Here is a 17,426-nt window from a genome sequence, read left to right as displayed (position 1 = left end):
CACATAATACCATGTCACAATGTGCAGCACTGTGAAAAGATGAAAAGTAAAACATCTTCAAAAATCAAACCATCATTTCTAATTTGTGTTCTTTATATTGCTGTACACTGCATGCTGCACATCACATGCAAGTAACAGCTTTTAAGGAATGTTTAAAAAGTATTTTCAGCCTGCTACATAAGCCTCTTCATGCTTTTTTGTTGTTTTTGTTGTTTTTAGATAACGTTATAAAAATCTCTATTACTGTGAAACTGTTTACAGAGGGTAGAAGAGTGTTTGCATCTCCAGCTGTATCACACAGATGTAGTCAATAGTCTTCACTTCTAGAGAGTAACATTTTCACATTTATAGCCCACATAATAAAACACATACAAAATAACTACAAATCTTTAAGCATAAGTTAGGAAACAGAAGTGCACAATCAGGATTACCTTTAAAATTCTTTAAATAGCTTTAAATAAACTTGGCTACCTCCAACCAAACTCTTTGGATATTGCAAGTTTAAATTATTTTAGAGCCTGAAAAGGATTTTAATATTTTTCTTTAGCATTTACTTTACTGGCTTGAGTCTTATAGGTCAGTGTAATTACAACAAACTGCTCTTGGGCCTGAGAGTAAGAAGTGTGATTACATCCTTAGCATCCTATTGCAATAGTAGAGAAAAGATACAATAAAATAACTACAATATATAATAAAAGCAGCTTTCAATAGAATATATTTCCCTTCCTTATAGTGTGCATGTATGTGTGTACATATATTACGTTAAAAAACCCAACTTCACTACATTCAAACAATGTTAAGATTGCAAACTCACTCAAAAGTTGGGAAATGCCTGTGTAGCCTTCATTCAGCCCCCTTGCAGCTTTTAATTCCATAATCATGAACTGGGGGGGGGGGGGTTCCCAAAGAAGCCCTGCCTCATCTAGTGAATGGGTAGTTATTTGATATTTCTTTTCATCTCCTCATTCAGTGTTTGGTCCCTGGCATTTTTTAATACACACCATTCAAACCATGTACTAACTATAAAATTAATTTCCTCATGGGTCCTCTCTGTGGTCCTGTCACTATAGTTTCTGTGGTCCTCTCACTATAGTTATCTAGTGCTTTACAAACATCAGTGAATGTATTTTCACAACACCCCATGTGAGGGGGGGGGTGGTATTACCCCATTTTACGCAGGGGCCCAGAGAGGTTAAGGTCAAAAGTATCCACTAACTTTAGATGCTCAACTTGAGACACTGAGGGTACATCTACACTGCAACAAACAAACAAAATAACCCACAGCAGTGAGTCTCAGAGACTGGATCAATTAGCTTGGGTTCACACATTTTGTGCTACAGGGCAAAAGAGAGCAGTGTAGCTATTTCCACTCAAGCTGGAGTAGGTCAGCTGACCAGGGCTCTGAGACTTGCTGCAGGGGATTTGTTTGCAGTGTAGACTTATCATTAGGGCTGTTTGTTCAGAATACGTAGCACTATTTAGCACTTTATATAGACTCAGACTCAGACTCATAGACTCAGACTCTAGGACTGGAAGGGACCTCGAGAGGTCATCTAGTCCAGTCCCCTGCCCTCATGGCAGGACCAAATACTGTCTAGACCATCCCTGATAGACATTTATCTAACCTACTCTTAAATATCTCCAGCGATGGAGATTCCACAACTTCCCTAGGCAATCTATTCCAGTGTTTAACTACCCTGACAGTTAGGAACTTTTTCCTAATGTCCAACCTAAATCTCCCTTGCTGCAGTTTAAGCCCATTGCTTCTTGTTCTATCATTGGAGGCTAAGGTGAACAAGTTTTCTCCCTCCTCCTGATGACAACCCTTTTAGATACCTGAAAACTGCTATCAGGTCCCCTCTCAGTCTTCTCTTTTCCAAACTAAACAAACCCAATTCCTTCAGCCTTCCTTCATAGGTCATGTTCTCAAGACCTTTAATCATTCTTGTTGCTCTTCTCTGGACCCTCTCCAATTTCTCCACATCTTTCTTGAAATGCGGTGCCCAGAACTGGACACAATACTCCAGTTGAGGCCTAACCAGCGCAGAGTAAAGCGGAAGAATGACTTCTCGTGTCTTGTTTACAACACCCTGTTAATGCATCCCAGAATCATGTTTGCTTTTTTGCAACAGTATCACACTGTTCACTCATATTAAGCTTGTGGTCCACTATGACCCCTAGATCTCTTTCTGCCATACTCCTTCCTAGACAGTCTCTTCCCATTCTGTATGTGTGAAACTGATTGTTCCTTCCTAAGTGGAGCACTTTGCATTTATCTTTATTGAACTTCATCCTGTTTACCTCAGACCATTTCTCCAATTTGTCCAGATCATTCTGAATTTTGACCCTGTCCTCCAGAGCAGTTGCAATCCCTCCCAGTTTGGTATCGTCCGCAAACTTAATAAGCGTACTTTCTATGCCAACATCTAAATCGTTGATGAAGATATTGAACAGAACCGGTCCCAAAACAGACCCCTGCGGAACCCCACTTGTTATACCTTTCCAGCAGGATTGGGAGCCATTAACAACTACTCTCTGAGTACGGTTATCCAGCCAGTTATGCACCCACCTTATAGTAGCCCCATCTAAATTGTACTTTCCTAGCTTATGTGTTCAAAGCACAGCTCCAATCAACCTGAGTTGCAATCATGAGTGGCTAGCTTCACACAGGAACACTAGCAAAATCAATCCAGTTCCTCCAGAGAGCAGATCAACTCCCTTAACCATGAGACCACCATTCTCTTCTGGCAGTTCCGGGCCTCATTCAATACACACCTTTCAACTTCTGTAACAAATCAAATGGGACTCCTACAGACAACAGTCTCCTTCACTACACAGTTCTGGTTCATCCGCCCGAGATGGTGCATAAAGCAGCATATGATCGTGTAACTGAAGGCTGTGTCATTATCTGCGTATGCAGAAGGGGGATGAATTAAGAGCACACAGCCAACATTAATTCTGGCATTTCCTAACTTTTAAGTGCCTGACTTTGTAACCTGAATGTTCCATTTTTAGATATATTTTCCTAATTTAAAAGCCAAAAAAACCAAAACTGAGCAAAAAGAATTTCTGTCATGCGGAACAATACTGATTCAATGTGGTCAGGAGCAGGATTCAGACCTCTATACCCACACTACACATCTCTAACAGAGTAAGTGACAGCAATAGTAGGCCACTATCCTCTACATGGAAAAGCCACTAGAAGGGAAAGAAACATGCACATTGCAGTGGGATTCACAGCTGTTTGCTCACAGCAGAGGAGACACAGGGTTCAATTCCAATTTCTGGAGTGAAGCATTGTCTATTGGTTAGAGTCCCTTTTGCTTCTGTGCCCCAAGCCTGTCTCTGTCCCTGTCCCCCACTGCTATCCAGCTCCTAGCCCAGCTCTCTCCACTCTACTTATAGCCCCTATTTGCCTCTGCTCTGATCAATCCCACTACTCTCTGGCTCATCCCTCCCTCCCTTCCTCTTCTGCACCTATGCAACCTCCAGCTGCCTCCCACATCTCTTCCCCTACCTTCCCTCTAGCTGAGGGATGGGCAAATTTTTTGGCCTGAGGGCCACATCGGGGTTCCAAAACTGTATTGAGGGCTGGGTAGGGAAGGCTGTGCCTCCCCAGAGCCTGGCCCCCACCCCCCATATGCCCTCTCCCACTTCTCACCCCACTTCCCACCTCCTGACTGCCCCCCTCAGAACTCCTGACCTATCCAACCCCCCCGTTCCTTGTCCCCTGACTGCCCCTCTACATCTGCAGCTCTCACAGCCGTGCTGCCCGGCAGGAGCTCACAGCCCCAGGGAGCTGATACTGCAGGGGAGGGGCCGGGGGCTAGCCTCCCCAGCCGGGATCTCAAGGGCCAGGCAGGACAGTCCCACAGGCTGGATGTGGCCTGCAGGCCATAGTTTTCCCACCTCTGCTCTAGCTCCTGCAAACCCTCCATTTCTCACCCCTCTGCAATCTCGTCAAGCAGCTTCCTCCTCCTCCACACAATGCATGGACACTAGGAAGAAGAGCACTGAGAACTCAGGAGAGACTATCTCCCTTCTCTCAGCCCTGGTGCCACAGCAGTTCCCGGCTACCAGAAGGAGCAATTCAGGGAAAGTCTTGTGTAACTCAGTGACAAAGAGTCCTGTGGCACCATATAGACTAACAGACGTATTTGTGTAACCCACATGCTTTATACTGCAGCATTTGACTTTGTTTAGCCCAGAGAAAGAGAGAGAAACAGTGTGGAGGAGACATGGGTTTTAGTTGGAATACTCTTAACTCTGCACATATGCAGGGCAAAGCAACTCAACTACCGGGCCCCGAAACATCCGGAAGTAGGGTGTTGCAGTTACTAGACACACTCAGTAGCTGTTTCTGAAACAGTGAAGGAAGGTTTCGTTGTGAGAAAGGAGACTTGCAGTCCCATGCACAGTCACTAGTTGAGAGCTGAGCCAATCAGAGCTCAGGGAGGAAAAGTTATAAATAGATGAGTTAAAGACGGACAGCCCTGTGGGTTCAGCTGGTGGTCCACACAGGACCAAGAGATGTGTCTGCTGTGTGGGCTGAGTCCCCATACCTGTACCACTTTGGACAGAGGCTATGGTTTCACCAGCAAGTGAGGACCAATCAACCATTAACCCAAGAGCAGGAATGTTGCTAGCTATGGAGACCTCAGACTGTTTGTTTGCTGAAAGGCTTCTGAATGAGATGCTGCCTTTCTTCTCAAGCTGTGACGAGTCCAGGTGATACACACTGCATATGAAGGCCACACTACAAAGACTGATAAATCAGGTGACACATTGCATATGAAGGCCACACTATAAGACTGATGAATCATCTCTGAAAAAATATCAGATGGGAATGTGTTTATGTGTGTGTTCTAAAGAGTACAAAAGGTTTTGTTGAAACCATATATTTAAATATATGTAAGGGCAACAAAGTGGGGAGGTCTGTATGAGAAACAGATAGTAGATTTTACATCTAATGGTCTTTGTTGAAAAGTTATTCATATTCCGTATAGTATTTAGAATGTTTTACACTTCTTACATTGCTTTCTATGCCCCCTCAAAGGTGGTTTCTCTAAGAAAGTATATGGTGCTCTCTCTTTGAGGTGGACGGGCAACTATTAAGTAGAGCAGGCTGGGATTTTTTTGACAAAACATTTTTTTCCATTGGAAAAAGCCAGTTTGTCAAAACCAAAACTGTTTGTGGAAAAGAGTCATTCCAACAAATTTCAGGTTCTGAAAATTGTTTGAAAAAAGGTGTTTTGAAACTGTAGAGATGTCTTATTTCAGCATTTTTCAAACAAAAAGTTCTGGTTTTGGGTCAAAACAAGATTTTTGTTTTGAAATTTAGGGTGATGTATAGTAAAAAAAAATGTAAAAGGTCAGTATCAAACCAAAACTGTTCTGACTTTGTTCGGTTCACAAAAATTTAAGATGTTGACTTTTTGTCACCCCCTCTTGGCCTTCCACTAAGACAGCCATGAGGGGAATCCAAGCTGCTGTACTCTGATGTCCTGGGGTGTGCTAAGCTTCAACAGACTGAAGTACGGGTTCCTCCTTTCGACTCTCTGGAACATTTCCTGGGCACTGACACTCAGTCTGTTACCCTTTCTCCTCAGCCCAACTGTCCTAGGCCTCCAGGACTGGTGCTGATCCCCAAGGTACCTCAGTTACTTAAACACACCCCTGTCCCAGAACTCTGCCCAAAAGGTGTGAAACTTCTGGTTTACAGTGTAACTCTCAGGGGCATGCAACAGTTATGAGCAGTTAACACAGAGAGAGAGCCACTTGCTCAGAGTCTCCACATTTACTTAATCATACAAAGCACAGGAGAGTACAGATTATACAAGACAATAAATGTTCAATGCATGCCCCTCTCTCATGGCATTCTTTTGGCTGGGGTCCAAGACCCTTGGGTTGTCCAGAGTCCTTGGGGCCATTTGGACTCAGGAAAGCATGCAGGTCCCCTTATCCCATGAGGCTACTACATGATGGGTGATCTCTCCCTCCCACCTTGCTCTCTCTAGTCCCACTTTCCTCTTCCTCCCCCCTCCCACACCCCACTCCTCTTTTGTTCTATCCTGGTAAGTTTCTACTGTATCTACCTTCTCCTCTCCTTTTGGGGGGAGAAGGGGTTCAGCTAAAATTGGATTTCTAGGGATCCAGCTAACTCTTTGTTCCCAGATGTTTGAGTTGTTAAAGTCCTAAACAGCTTCTATTTGTACCTTTCTGGTGCGAAGCTGCTACAAGACCTGTGAGCAATGGTGGATCCACATATGTACAGGTGTTCATGATACAGCAGTTTTTCATATGACAACATCACAATAAGTTGTACAGACAGAGCCCCAATTTATCATAGTCCCAGTGTAGGAACAGGAAAATTTTCATACAATAATCCGGAGGTTTAACTCTGAAAAGAGAGTTATGTACCTGGCCTCTAAGTACAGGTACAGAAAGAAGGGGAGTGTAACGAACTTGTAGATAATATTGCCTCAGCATCCCCCTACCCTGTTATATCTGCTCAGCCAATGGATTGATTCTGTTTAGTACAAACTAACAAACTTCTACTGAGCTTGTGCAAACTGAGATTCTTCAGAGGAATATAACTAAGATATTTTGGGCATAGTTTCATGAGAACAGCAAAAGGCAAATCCCTGATATGAAGCTGGCCCTCCACATTTCAAGTTCCTTGTCCAAATCATGGAGGTGCAATGAATTTCATCTCTGAAGTTGCTGAACTCTTTTAACTGAAACTTAAAAAAATCAACCTGACATCCACCATGGAAAATTCCAGTCCAAACCAACAAAATTATAAGCAACCAAAAGAGATCCAATAATGGAAAGTGTTGGGCAACCTTAACTAAAGTCAGTGCCACAGGCTCCACACATAAAACACAGACACTTGCACAAACAAACAGATAGAGAGAAATGTGAAAACTTAAGAAAAATAATTAAACTTTGATACCCATACATTTATTAAATTATTAAAAATATTTCTCAGGTTTGAAAAATAAAATAGTTGTCCAAGATCTTGCAGACCAGGTTTATGACTGTATGCAGCTGTATGTAGGGAACACTTTACAGGGGTTTGGAACGTCTATAAACAAGCATGTCCAAGCACCTAAGTCAGTTTGATAAGTTCCTTGTTCTCGTCAGGTTGAGGATGGATGATGAGCTGAACTTACCCAATGAGTAGCACTTAATATATTATTTTATTTTTGTAAGACTCAGACAGACAAACCAGGCTGGACAGAATTAGATAGTTAAGCAGACTGAAGACAGCAAAAGACAGAGGTAATTGGTAAAATGTTCACAAAATCTGGTAACTACAAGTCGTTGAATGTTTTGGCTTATTTAAGTTTTCTGAACCCCCAACAGCACTTGTAATTATTTATTGGATTTTAACTCCAATAACGATTGGTAGGTCAGCCCTAGGCTCAAGTGTAGTTGACCTGGAGAACTTTAAATAAGCTTGAGCTTTGTTTGCCTAGTTTATTTTCCCACATTCAGGTGTTCCATTGTAATTGTGTGAAAATAGGAGAAATGTTATCAGCTTTTAGCTTCTGTGCCTGGTGTGACACTACAATGACACTCAACTGTAGCTTGGACACTAAACTAAACCACTTGGGATGTTTTTTGATTCCCTGGAATATTCAACTACTACCATAAAGGTGATGGAAATGTCATGACTTCTCATCAAGTACCTGCCACAACTGAAAAATACTGTAAGCTACTTCATCCCTACCTTCTCTCTCTCACACACACACACTCACACACAGCCTGAAAATATTTTATCGCAGCTCTTTATGATTTTTCAGGCCTCTGGCTCATTTCTTGTACTGTAGTAAAAATGCTGGTAGAGGCTGTGGCAAGCAGCTCTAGTGCCACCTTTGGGTTTTTAGTTTATCTGATATACTGTCATCTGGCTTCAGATACTGTCACCACATTGAGTCAAGCCTTGCAAAGATATACAATGATATTTTATTGCAGGCTAACTCTGGTACTCTGTCATTCCTCATTATTAATACTTCATTGTTTGTGCTTTTGACAACTAGCTGGCTATCTGATCCTAGCAAAATCAATTCCAACATATTCCTGCTAATTTTATAAAATACATTTCCATTTCATCTAATCTAACACAAACATGTTAGCATGTTAGTGTGTTTTGGGTCCTAGTTCTCCACAGAGGCTCTATTTTTCTATTCACTTTTGCGTTCTGTTGTTAAGGGCTGACTTACTATTGAATTGCTGAAAACATTGTGGTATCTTTCCTTGCATATTCATCCTGTTCTGGAAATCTTGGTGTGGGTCAATTGTCACAGGGAAACAGAGCTGAATTGTGGGTAATTTTTTTTATTTTCATATATCCAGAACTGAATATTTGATAATCTGAGATCCTCAGAGTAGGGATTTACTATATATTTGTACTGCAGCTAGCACTACAGGGCCTTGGTTTTGAGTGAAGTCTCAGAAAACTCTGATAAGAATTAATAATGAATTAGATTCCATTTTTGTATTTACTGTTTGACTGGGGTTTTCATAATGTCATCACAACACTTTGAAACTGTGGGAGATATTTTTAATTCAGCACTTTCCTTCCATGAGATGCTGTCAAGATTGGTAGGCCTAAAACAGTGGCACCCTTTTGAAGACACTATCTTCATAAATCTCCCTCTTTCCCTGCTTCTTAACAATTATCGCTGCCACCAACAAACTGAAAAAATAAGGAACTAAGCATTTTTCTGTGAGATTACAAAGCAGTGGAAGCAAATTATTAAAGCTGATTATCTGATTTGTATTAATCTTTGAATAAAAGCAAATCTAAAACCATAACCATGAATCCAAGTCACTTATCTGAATCTGAGATCAGAACTTGAATTTATTGATGGAATTAACCATGGAATCAGAGCATCCCAAAATGACAGTAAATTGAAATTCAGAGGAAAGATTGTCTTGTTTGTAAGGAATTGATCTGGGAGATCAGAGTTCAATTTATGGCTCTGCCAAAGACTTCCCTGGGCAAGTCAATATCTGTAAGCCTCAGTTTTAACGAGTGCCTTTGTACATAGTTAGAAATCTACAAAAGGCCTCAGCAGCAAAGTCTCATCATGGGAGAGCCTTGATCACTAAAAATTAAACAAACAAATATCAGCAGGGGCTTTCCATGCCCCAGCTTGAATCTGGAATAGCCAACAACTTGAACTTCCAGGTGCCCCAAATTCTCTTTTGGATACCCTCAAAAAAGTGGACCTACAAGACTTCCATCATATCCTGCTAACTGCCCCAGATCCTCCCTTGCCGTCTTCAGCTGTGCTACATCCAGGCTATCATTCGCTTTGGTAGCTGGCAGGAGAGCACTTCTTCCTGGGAACTGTAGTCTAACATGGGAAGTTTTTAAATTTGTTTTGTATTTTACTAAGTCCTACCAGAACTGGGTCTTGTATGAGTTTTGGAAAGGCAGGTGTAAGGCTTGTGGAAGGCTGATATCTGAATTATTCATATGGAGATCTAAAAGTTGGCCTAGGAATCCAAAACAAATATGGACATATATGCACAGCCCTATGCAATATCATTGTTATAACGCATTTTGAAATAAATACATGTTAAAAGGAAAGTCCTTTTAAGGTTGACATTGTAAATGAGTTAATGCACTAAAACATTTTCTATGTATCAAACCAAAACATATTTAATAAAACTGTAAAGCCCCCTTAAATGAAGTCCTGTATAGAGACGTCAACATTTTAAAACTTGCATCACTAAAGTTAAGCATATAAATCCATATCTAGGCCTACTGAATAATGACCCAATTTACAGAAGTGCTATACATCCACACCACGCATTTACTTCAGTGGCAGTCAGCATCTCTGAAAACTTGGCATTTAAGCATTCACTTAAACGAGAATTTGCACCCAGGCTTGACAATTTTGGCCAGAATACAATTGTAGCACAAGACTATCCAATTAGCATAAGCAATGATCAGTCTGGGGAAAGAGCTAGATGGAAATAATCTGGAAGCTGGGACCTTCTAGATGGCACCAATGTCAAGGTAAATCTTTTTTTTGGGCTACTAACCTTGGCAATGAAGGCTGGCAATGAAGGCAAGGCAATGAGTACATTAGATACTGTCATTCATGTATTTTTAATTTCAAGACTAATTATTGCAGTTCTCTGTTTTAAGTCTGTTTGTTTTAAGTATCAATTGCTTATATCAGTGCAATTGTTCCAGCTGTAGCAAAATGATTGCAGGTTGGGTACATTTTCTGCTCAAGATGTCCTAGCATCTCTCTATGATATTGGTATCCTTGCATGAGCTATCTTTGCATCCATATTAAGTATATGATAACAGACAATAAGGTTCATGTTGTGGGACTTCATCCAATTAGATTGAGGCCATCAAACTCACCAACGACCCAAGTTTTAAAAATCAAAATGCGTAACTGAATTCTCTGTAGAACCAACCTAATTATTTTCTCATTTTCTGCTGCTGGTGCATCTGTTAATTTCTTCATCAACACTTTCTTTGCAAATTGAAAATAAGCCTTATTTTTTACCAGGTTCATATTGAATGAGCTACTCCTTAATAAAAAAAATGCTATGAACTGTTTTGAGATAATTTTTATTAAAACTCCTAGGCAAGTTTATTTTGTATTGTATTGCCTAGAAATAAAATGATAGTATTTGATTTCTATTTGTTAACTTGTTACATAATCAATGGGATAAACTCATTCTTGGTGTTGTCAATGGATGTTGCATTTTAGGATTTCGCACTATTACTTTTCCTTAGACTTTACTTTCTGTTTCCTGGCCACGTTTTCTTACCTAAAAGGCTGACATTTTATTTCCTAAGGAACTAACACACAGTACAGTGGCAGCATGCATAAACTTCTACAATGTCACAGTATACCAAGGTCTTGCTTTCACTATATTATGGGAACTAAAACTTGGTTGCCGTTATTCTCTATAAAAACTATGGCTGCTGGATACGGCTGGCGGTCACTAAACACTATATACTTCATTATGCCCTGCCTGAAATATATTCTCCATGCAACTCATAAGTGTGTTTGAAAAGATATTGGTCCTTGTTCTCCTCACTTCTGTCTATGTAATTTCATTCACAGACCCTGAAGAGCTGTCAAAGGATGAATGGGGCCATATGGAAACCAGACAAACACTCAGCTTTACTTGTCATTATGGTTAAGAGTAGATTTCTTCAGTAAAAAAAAACCCCAAGCTTTTATCACACCAAGTCTTTTCCATTAGGTATTTGCTGGCTGTTCTTGGGTGTGGTCATCATAAATGAGTAAGAATTATTTTAAGTTTTCAAAATAATACTTGTACTAAATATATTTCAAAATTACCCTATTTTTATTGATTGTACTTTAAGGTAACAACCACAAGTCCTCAGTTTACACTAATTTTGCATGGCTGGCAGTTAGCAAGTTCACATATGTGTGTCTGACTTGCACCTAGACTATAGTTCGTACAGTAGTTCTCAAGTTCAATATCAGGAGAAAATAGAATGGCCTTCCTCGTCTCTCCACCCATAAAGGGGAATATGGCCAGTATAATCTTAACACATTTTAGATATTCTGACTGAGGGTTTACGTGGGCAGGAAATTACAATTATATTCTAACATAAAATCAAACTAGATGAGAAGACAATGACAAATTTCTATTAAATGAAAATCTTCTTGTTCAATTTAGCTATTTATTTTAATAATTTTTAAATGAAATCTGAGTAAAAATTAACAATTGTTATGCTAAATAGCAAGATAAAATAAAAATCTCTTTGCTACAGCAGACAATAAAAGGGATGCTATCTGAAAATGTACAATGAGCAAAAAAACAAAACAGATTCTTTCCATGCTGTTATAGAATCATGAACTTAGAGACAGACTTATTAGGTCATCTACCTTCCACTCAAACCAGGTTTGTTTTCTGTTGTAAAATTGTGTGATTTTGTAAGCATAGTTTTGAATGTCCCAAGCAATGGTGCATCGACTATTTTTTTGGGGGGGAGGGAGAAACTATTCTAGACATGAAAAGAGCTTAAGTTATGTGATTTAAAATTGAAGAGTTATATTGATTTGTAGATAAAAGTTGCAGTCAGAAAGTGGACATTGGTTCTACCTACTGTAGTGTGATAGGTAAAAGATATTCCACACATTTAGTGAAAAATCCAACAAATAAAGTTTCCAGTACACCTCTACCTCGATATAACGCAAACCGATATAACACGAATTCAGATATAATGCGGTAAATCAGAGCTCCAGGGGATCAAAGCAAGCTCGATATAACGCAGTAAGATTTTTTGGCTCCCAAGGACAGTGTTATATCGAGGTAGAGGTGTACCACCATCCAAGCCATGCACTAGAAATAAAAATGAGAGTTTCCTATAAGAAACCATACATTTTCTCTCATGATGCCAATGTTCTGGTAACAGCAATAATGCTGCAGATATAGAGGGTAAAAACAGTTCATTTGTAAAGTTTGTCTGAGTTGGTCATGTTCAGGTGTCTAAAAATTAGAAAGCCTTGTTGCCAAAATATATCCTAGTGAATTATTATAAGCATACAAAGAATCCAGTAGATAGACATCACCCAGAATTCTTAAGAGCCATATGCATATTGTTGCTAGATAAAAGTTTATAAAGCAAAACCAGAAATCTTTACTAAAAATGACCCACGAAAGTTTAAAAATTCATACTTTGAATTGGCATGTGTGTACTGTCTGGCCAACTTTTACACAAAACTAGTGATTTTTAAGTGCCCCAATGTTTGAGTCCCTAACTTGAGTTAACTCATTCTCTGTCCAGATTCTTGAGAATATCTGCACTTACTGAAAAACAGGCTCCTTTGAAGGTGTCTTGAGTTGGACCACCACCACCCCCCCAAAAATGGTGGCATCTAAAATCACTAACCACTTTTCAAAATATCATTAATGTAGCTGACTGTTTTCATATAAATCATGCAGAACTGAGACTATATAGTCCTCTTCAGTATATAGTTTCTAAAAGAACAAAATATGAACTAGAACATTGGATGGGATGCCCTCAGATACACAGCTTTAAAAATAATTAGTGCCCCAAGAATAAGCTGTTATTTGTCAAAGAACTTGGAAAATTGAGATTTTTCTTTTGAAAAGGAATAGGAACACCATCTGCAAACTATTTGTTTGAGTTTCAGTGCTTCATTTGTGTGAGGACTTGCTGGACTCAGCACCAGCAACTCTAGGCTTGGCAGTTGATAACCCCGGCACCTCTGGGCTTGCCAAATCAATTATGAAAGTAAATCATTCTTGAGCCCCGGCATCCTTTCATTACAAATTAAGCACTGTTGAGTTTCAACTCTGGCAGGAAGCTCCTCTATGGTTTTACCTCCATGCTCTTTTTCTCCTTAGCTTGTCCCTAAATGACAAGCCAGATGTGTGCCAATTAAATTTGCCAGAAAAAAAAAAGTGTGAACATAAATAAATGCATAGGAAATTCCACCATCAAGCCAACAGGAAATTTCAAAATGCTGAATCCAGTAGAAATGATCAGAACAAAATAAAGTACCATTTAGAACATAATTTCCTCCTGATCTTGATCCTGAAGACATTTTCATATTAGTGTGTTGTATACTTATGACTGAGGCTAACTTGAGACCAGTGCAGCACATCAATAGAGTGTCTGATAGAGAAAGGAGGAGGGCAGTGCAGTTTGAGCACACAATGGTTTGAAAACAGCATGTTGAAGTATCCTTTAAAAACAAGTTGGGGCAGCTGAAAGTACAGGATAAACTGGGAAAGGGGACTGGGTGTATAAGTGTCTGAAAGGACACGGAGAAGTCGGCAACACAAATTGTGTACAAATTTTTTTTGCACTGTACCTTACCTTTCTGACAAAGCTCACCAGACCATTAATACCAAATATAAGGGTGATCATACAGCCCACAATCTCACAGTCACCATTAACTGAGTGATCCACGGCCACTAAGCTCTTCTGGCAAAACTCAGATGGCAGTAGGATCAGGCCCTACTTCTTGATTTCATGTGTAGCTTTTGTCAGCTCCTGCTCAGCCTCAAGAGCTTGATTCTATTTCTCCACTGAACTGGTTGAAGCTTCCTTCAAACACACCAGGTGGGTAAACTTGGAGAACTCTGTGAGGTTTTAAAACAAAGCTTCCTCACCAAGCAGGTTTCCACCATCCCCAAGCCTGTCCAGCTTTGCTGCTATTCTTCCTCATCTAAACCAACCCTGGCAGCTCTTCAGTACTAAGGCCAGGATTATTGACTGAAATCTTTCTATTAGGTGTCCTCTTAGTCACAAGGTCTTGATAACTATTTATTTGCTAAGGGAGATCTCTTACACCTGACAGTATCAACACACCGCTTTATATATATAAAAAGTGAAACGTGATTTTAGCACTGATGTGGGAACTGGAGTCAGTCTCATCAGCAATGAATTAAAATGTCCCAGAAACTGTAAATATACTGTTTATTTATATCTTAATCATTATGCAACTTGATCTGAATGAAGTCCAAGAGCTACTATAAATATGGACAGTACATACATAGGCTATAAACATAGCTTTATGTACCCATGCATTCAAATATTGCTATAAATAAAATATATTGATTGGGTTATGTATAAAACATGCAGCATACTCACATTTATAAATACACACATTTCTAAACACAGTATTGTATATAAATCTATATAAAATTACAGTATGCTGCATACTATACCAGTGTGGGTATATTTAATAGTTTCACTACTTTGATAAGGAAGATCTTTAAGTCACTAGGTACATGGGCAAAGTACAATAATAGATATCTTTTGAGAGATGTAAGGTTTTATTTCATCAGGTCCCCATCATCAGTATAGTGCACCAGAAACAAGAGGTGAGCATTTATCTTTATATTTCATCAAAGGCAGGAAGTAGAAAACTACAGAATGTTATTCTTCCTCTAAGAGCTTTGAAGGAATAAAAATAGAAGGCACAATTTTTCATGTATATGCTACATGAGAATCATTGAACCCCATCCACAACAGCGGAATCATATTTATGAAAAACGGAACCTACCAGGTTCCTGTCTAAAAACAGTTCTGTGCATGGAAACAGCATCGCTTTACAGTTCCCCGAGAAGCATTTCTGCATGTTGCACTTTTGCATGTGCATTAAAGGAGAAAGCTCCCAGCTACCTTACTTATAAATAATATCTTAAGTCAGATCTGGGCACTCTAAGTCCACTTGGAGCCATATGGCAGTTTCCATCTTCTTTGCAACTAATATCAGCGTAAGAAGCAGTGGTGATTCATTCTTAAGAAAGACTCCACAGTAGATGAGAAATGCCCCTCCGCTTACCTTATTCAAACACACCACGTTCAGCATAAACACGGGCTGGAGAACCACAAAAGGCTCAGGGATTCCCTCTTTCTTCCAGAGGCTGGTCTCCGATTTCCTTTGCAAGTGCTCTGTTGACAACCCCGCGTACAGAGGAGAGGTTTGTTTTGGTGGCTTCTTTTCTGATGCTGATTTTTGCTCTGTATTCCTGACTCCGCCAAATCACCATCCCCCCCGGGGCGGAGGGGGCCGAGGGAGGACAAAAAAAGGGAAAGCCATCCTCCAAAAATCAGTGCAGCGAGCGGCTAGGCTTGCAGGCTGAGAAAAAAAGGAAAAGCTCCTCTCGCCCCAGTGTAATCTCCCTCTGGTTGCATGTGATGTTGTGACTGCTGCTGGTGGTGGGTGTTGGTGTGTGTCTGCGGATGTGTGCGCTGTGTAAAGGGAACAGCAGCGGGCACAGCATGGAGTGAGCTGTGGAGACAATCAGAGGCACACGCAGGCACATACTGTGAGCACACACACGGACTGCACACTTGAGGAGCTCCATTCCCCTTAGCCAGGGTGTACACCCGTGCACACCCTCTCTGCTCCTAGCTAGGGTGCAGGCATACACACACCCAGAGAAGAAACGCGCGCGCACACAGCCTTCTCCCAGCCATAACACATGGACACTGCCTCACTCACTCCACTTCGCCTGGGTGGGCACACTTGTATAGAGCTCCCTCCTTTAACCAAGGGACACATACACCCACATGCACACCCCCTCCCACCAGGCAGCCAGGGTGTACACACACGCCTTCCTCCTCCCGGTCAGGGTGTGTACACACACCCCTGCAAACACATGCTAGCATTCCCTCTCTACACACACATTCCTCTTCCCAGTGAGGTAACACATTTACACACTAACAAATTCAGAGACTAACAAGCTCGATTGGCATGACAACCTAAACAAGGTGTCGCTAACATGTGAAAGGTGTGGAAACCTTAAGTGTCTATGAGACGGTGCAACACGGTGTGCCTCTGCCCAGAGGAAGTCTCAGCCCTTGTGCCCTTTGCCATTATTAGCAAGTTTTGATTGTGTTAGAGAGGCTATTATTTTTGCTGCCTCTTTCCTATCTCCTCACCTTATGGAGTTTTTTTGCATTGCCTTGTAATGAAGTCTTGTTCCTGATAATTTGAGGAAATCTCTAGGATGCTCCCTTATATTTTGGATATTGGAGTAGAAAGTGAGTCTCCATTTCAGTCTCCCCTCTCGCACCTTGGTTGTATAAAAGTTCCTCTCGAGGTTTGCCCTGTACTTCCTGTTTTCCACTTGCCACCTCCGATTCTATGAGGGGTAAGAGTCTGCCTTGGTTTTGCACATTTCACTGTTGTGCTGTACTGTACTGTAATTTGCTACTATGAAGGTTCTCTGAAGGGATCTGTAGAAGTCTAGCATGTTGCTATTTTTGATCTGTTGTTCCTCATGCTTATGTGTTTTGCACTGGTGTCTTGAACATATTCAGTTTAGGGTGAGATGGTTAGTGATTTTGAAGCCTGCAAGTGTTATATAGAACTGGATAATGTTTTCAGCTGCTTTTAATGTTTGCTTCTTTGCTCTTTTTCAGTAGAAGGAATACCTCACCCACAACACACAGGCTGTAAGGGTGCATCTACATAGGGAAACTGAGCAGCATAGCTATAGCAAATAATTTCACCACTATAGTTATGCCAAAGTAACTCCCTATATGGACACTATTCCAGAATAACAGTGACTTTGTTCCACTCAAGGCAGAGTAGTAATTACAATAAAGTTAACTTTTATTCTGGCAAGTAATTATTCTGGAATACCATCCAATGGAGGGAATTAAGCTTCATGGTATATATAGTTATTCCATGATAGTTATCCTGGTCAGTTTCCCCAAGTAGACAAGACCTTTCCTTCACTTGTTTCCTTTGCCTACTCAGGACTTTTGCAGGCATATACACCTTGCTCTGCTCTGCCACAAATGGGAGCTGGAAGTCAAAGAATTCCTCCTTTCTCACTGGGGAACCTTCATCTGCTGAGCAGAGCAAAAAAAAAGCAAGATGTCTCCCACCAACCTAGGGTCCACCATCATCCAAACCCAG

The 17,426-nt window shown here is 40.6% G+C and overlaps 1 protein-coding gene across 1 annotated transcript in view; it reads right to left on the bottom strand.

Moving 5' to 3' along the window:
• KCNB2 (potassium voltage-gated channel subfamily B member 2) overlaps positions 1–15,792 on the bottom strand; it is a 279,532-nt gene extending 263,740 nt beyond the window's left edge. The window contains exon 1 of the mRNA XM_030553266.1: positions 15,339–15,792. The gene's annotated coding sequence lies outside the window, so the exon portion shown is untranslated. The remainder of the gene's footprint in view (positions 1–15,338) is intronic.
• Between the last annotated feature and the right edge of the window lie 1,634 nt (positions 15,793–17,426).

The sequence above is a fragment of the Gopherus evgoodei genome, chromosome 2 (genome assembly GCF_007399415.2).
Source record: "Gopherus evgoodei ecotype Sinaloan lineage chromosome 2, rGopEvg1_v1.p, whole genome shotgun sequence".
Lineage (NCBI taxonomy): Eukaryota > Metazoa > Chordata > Testudines > Testudinidae > Gopherus > Gopherus evgoodei.
This window is presented reverse-complemented; position numbering and strand designations above follow the sequence as displayed.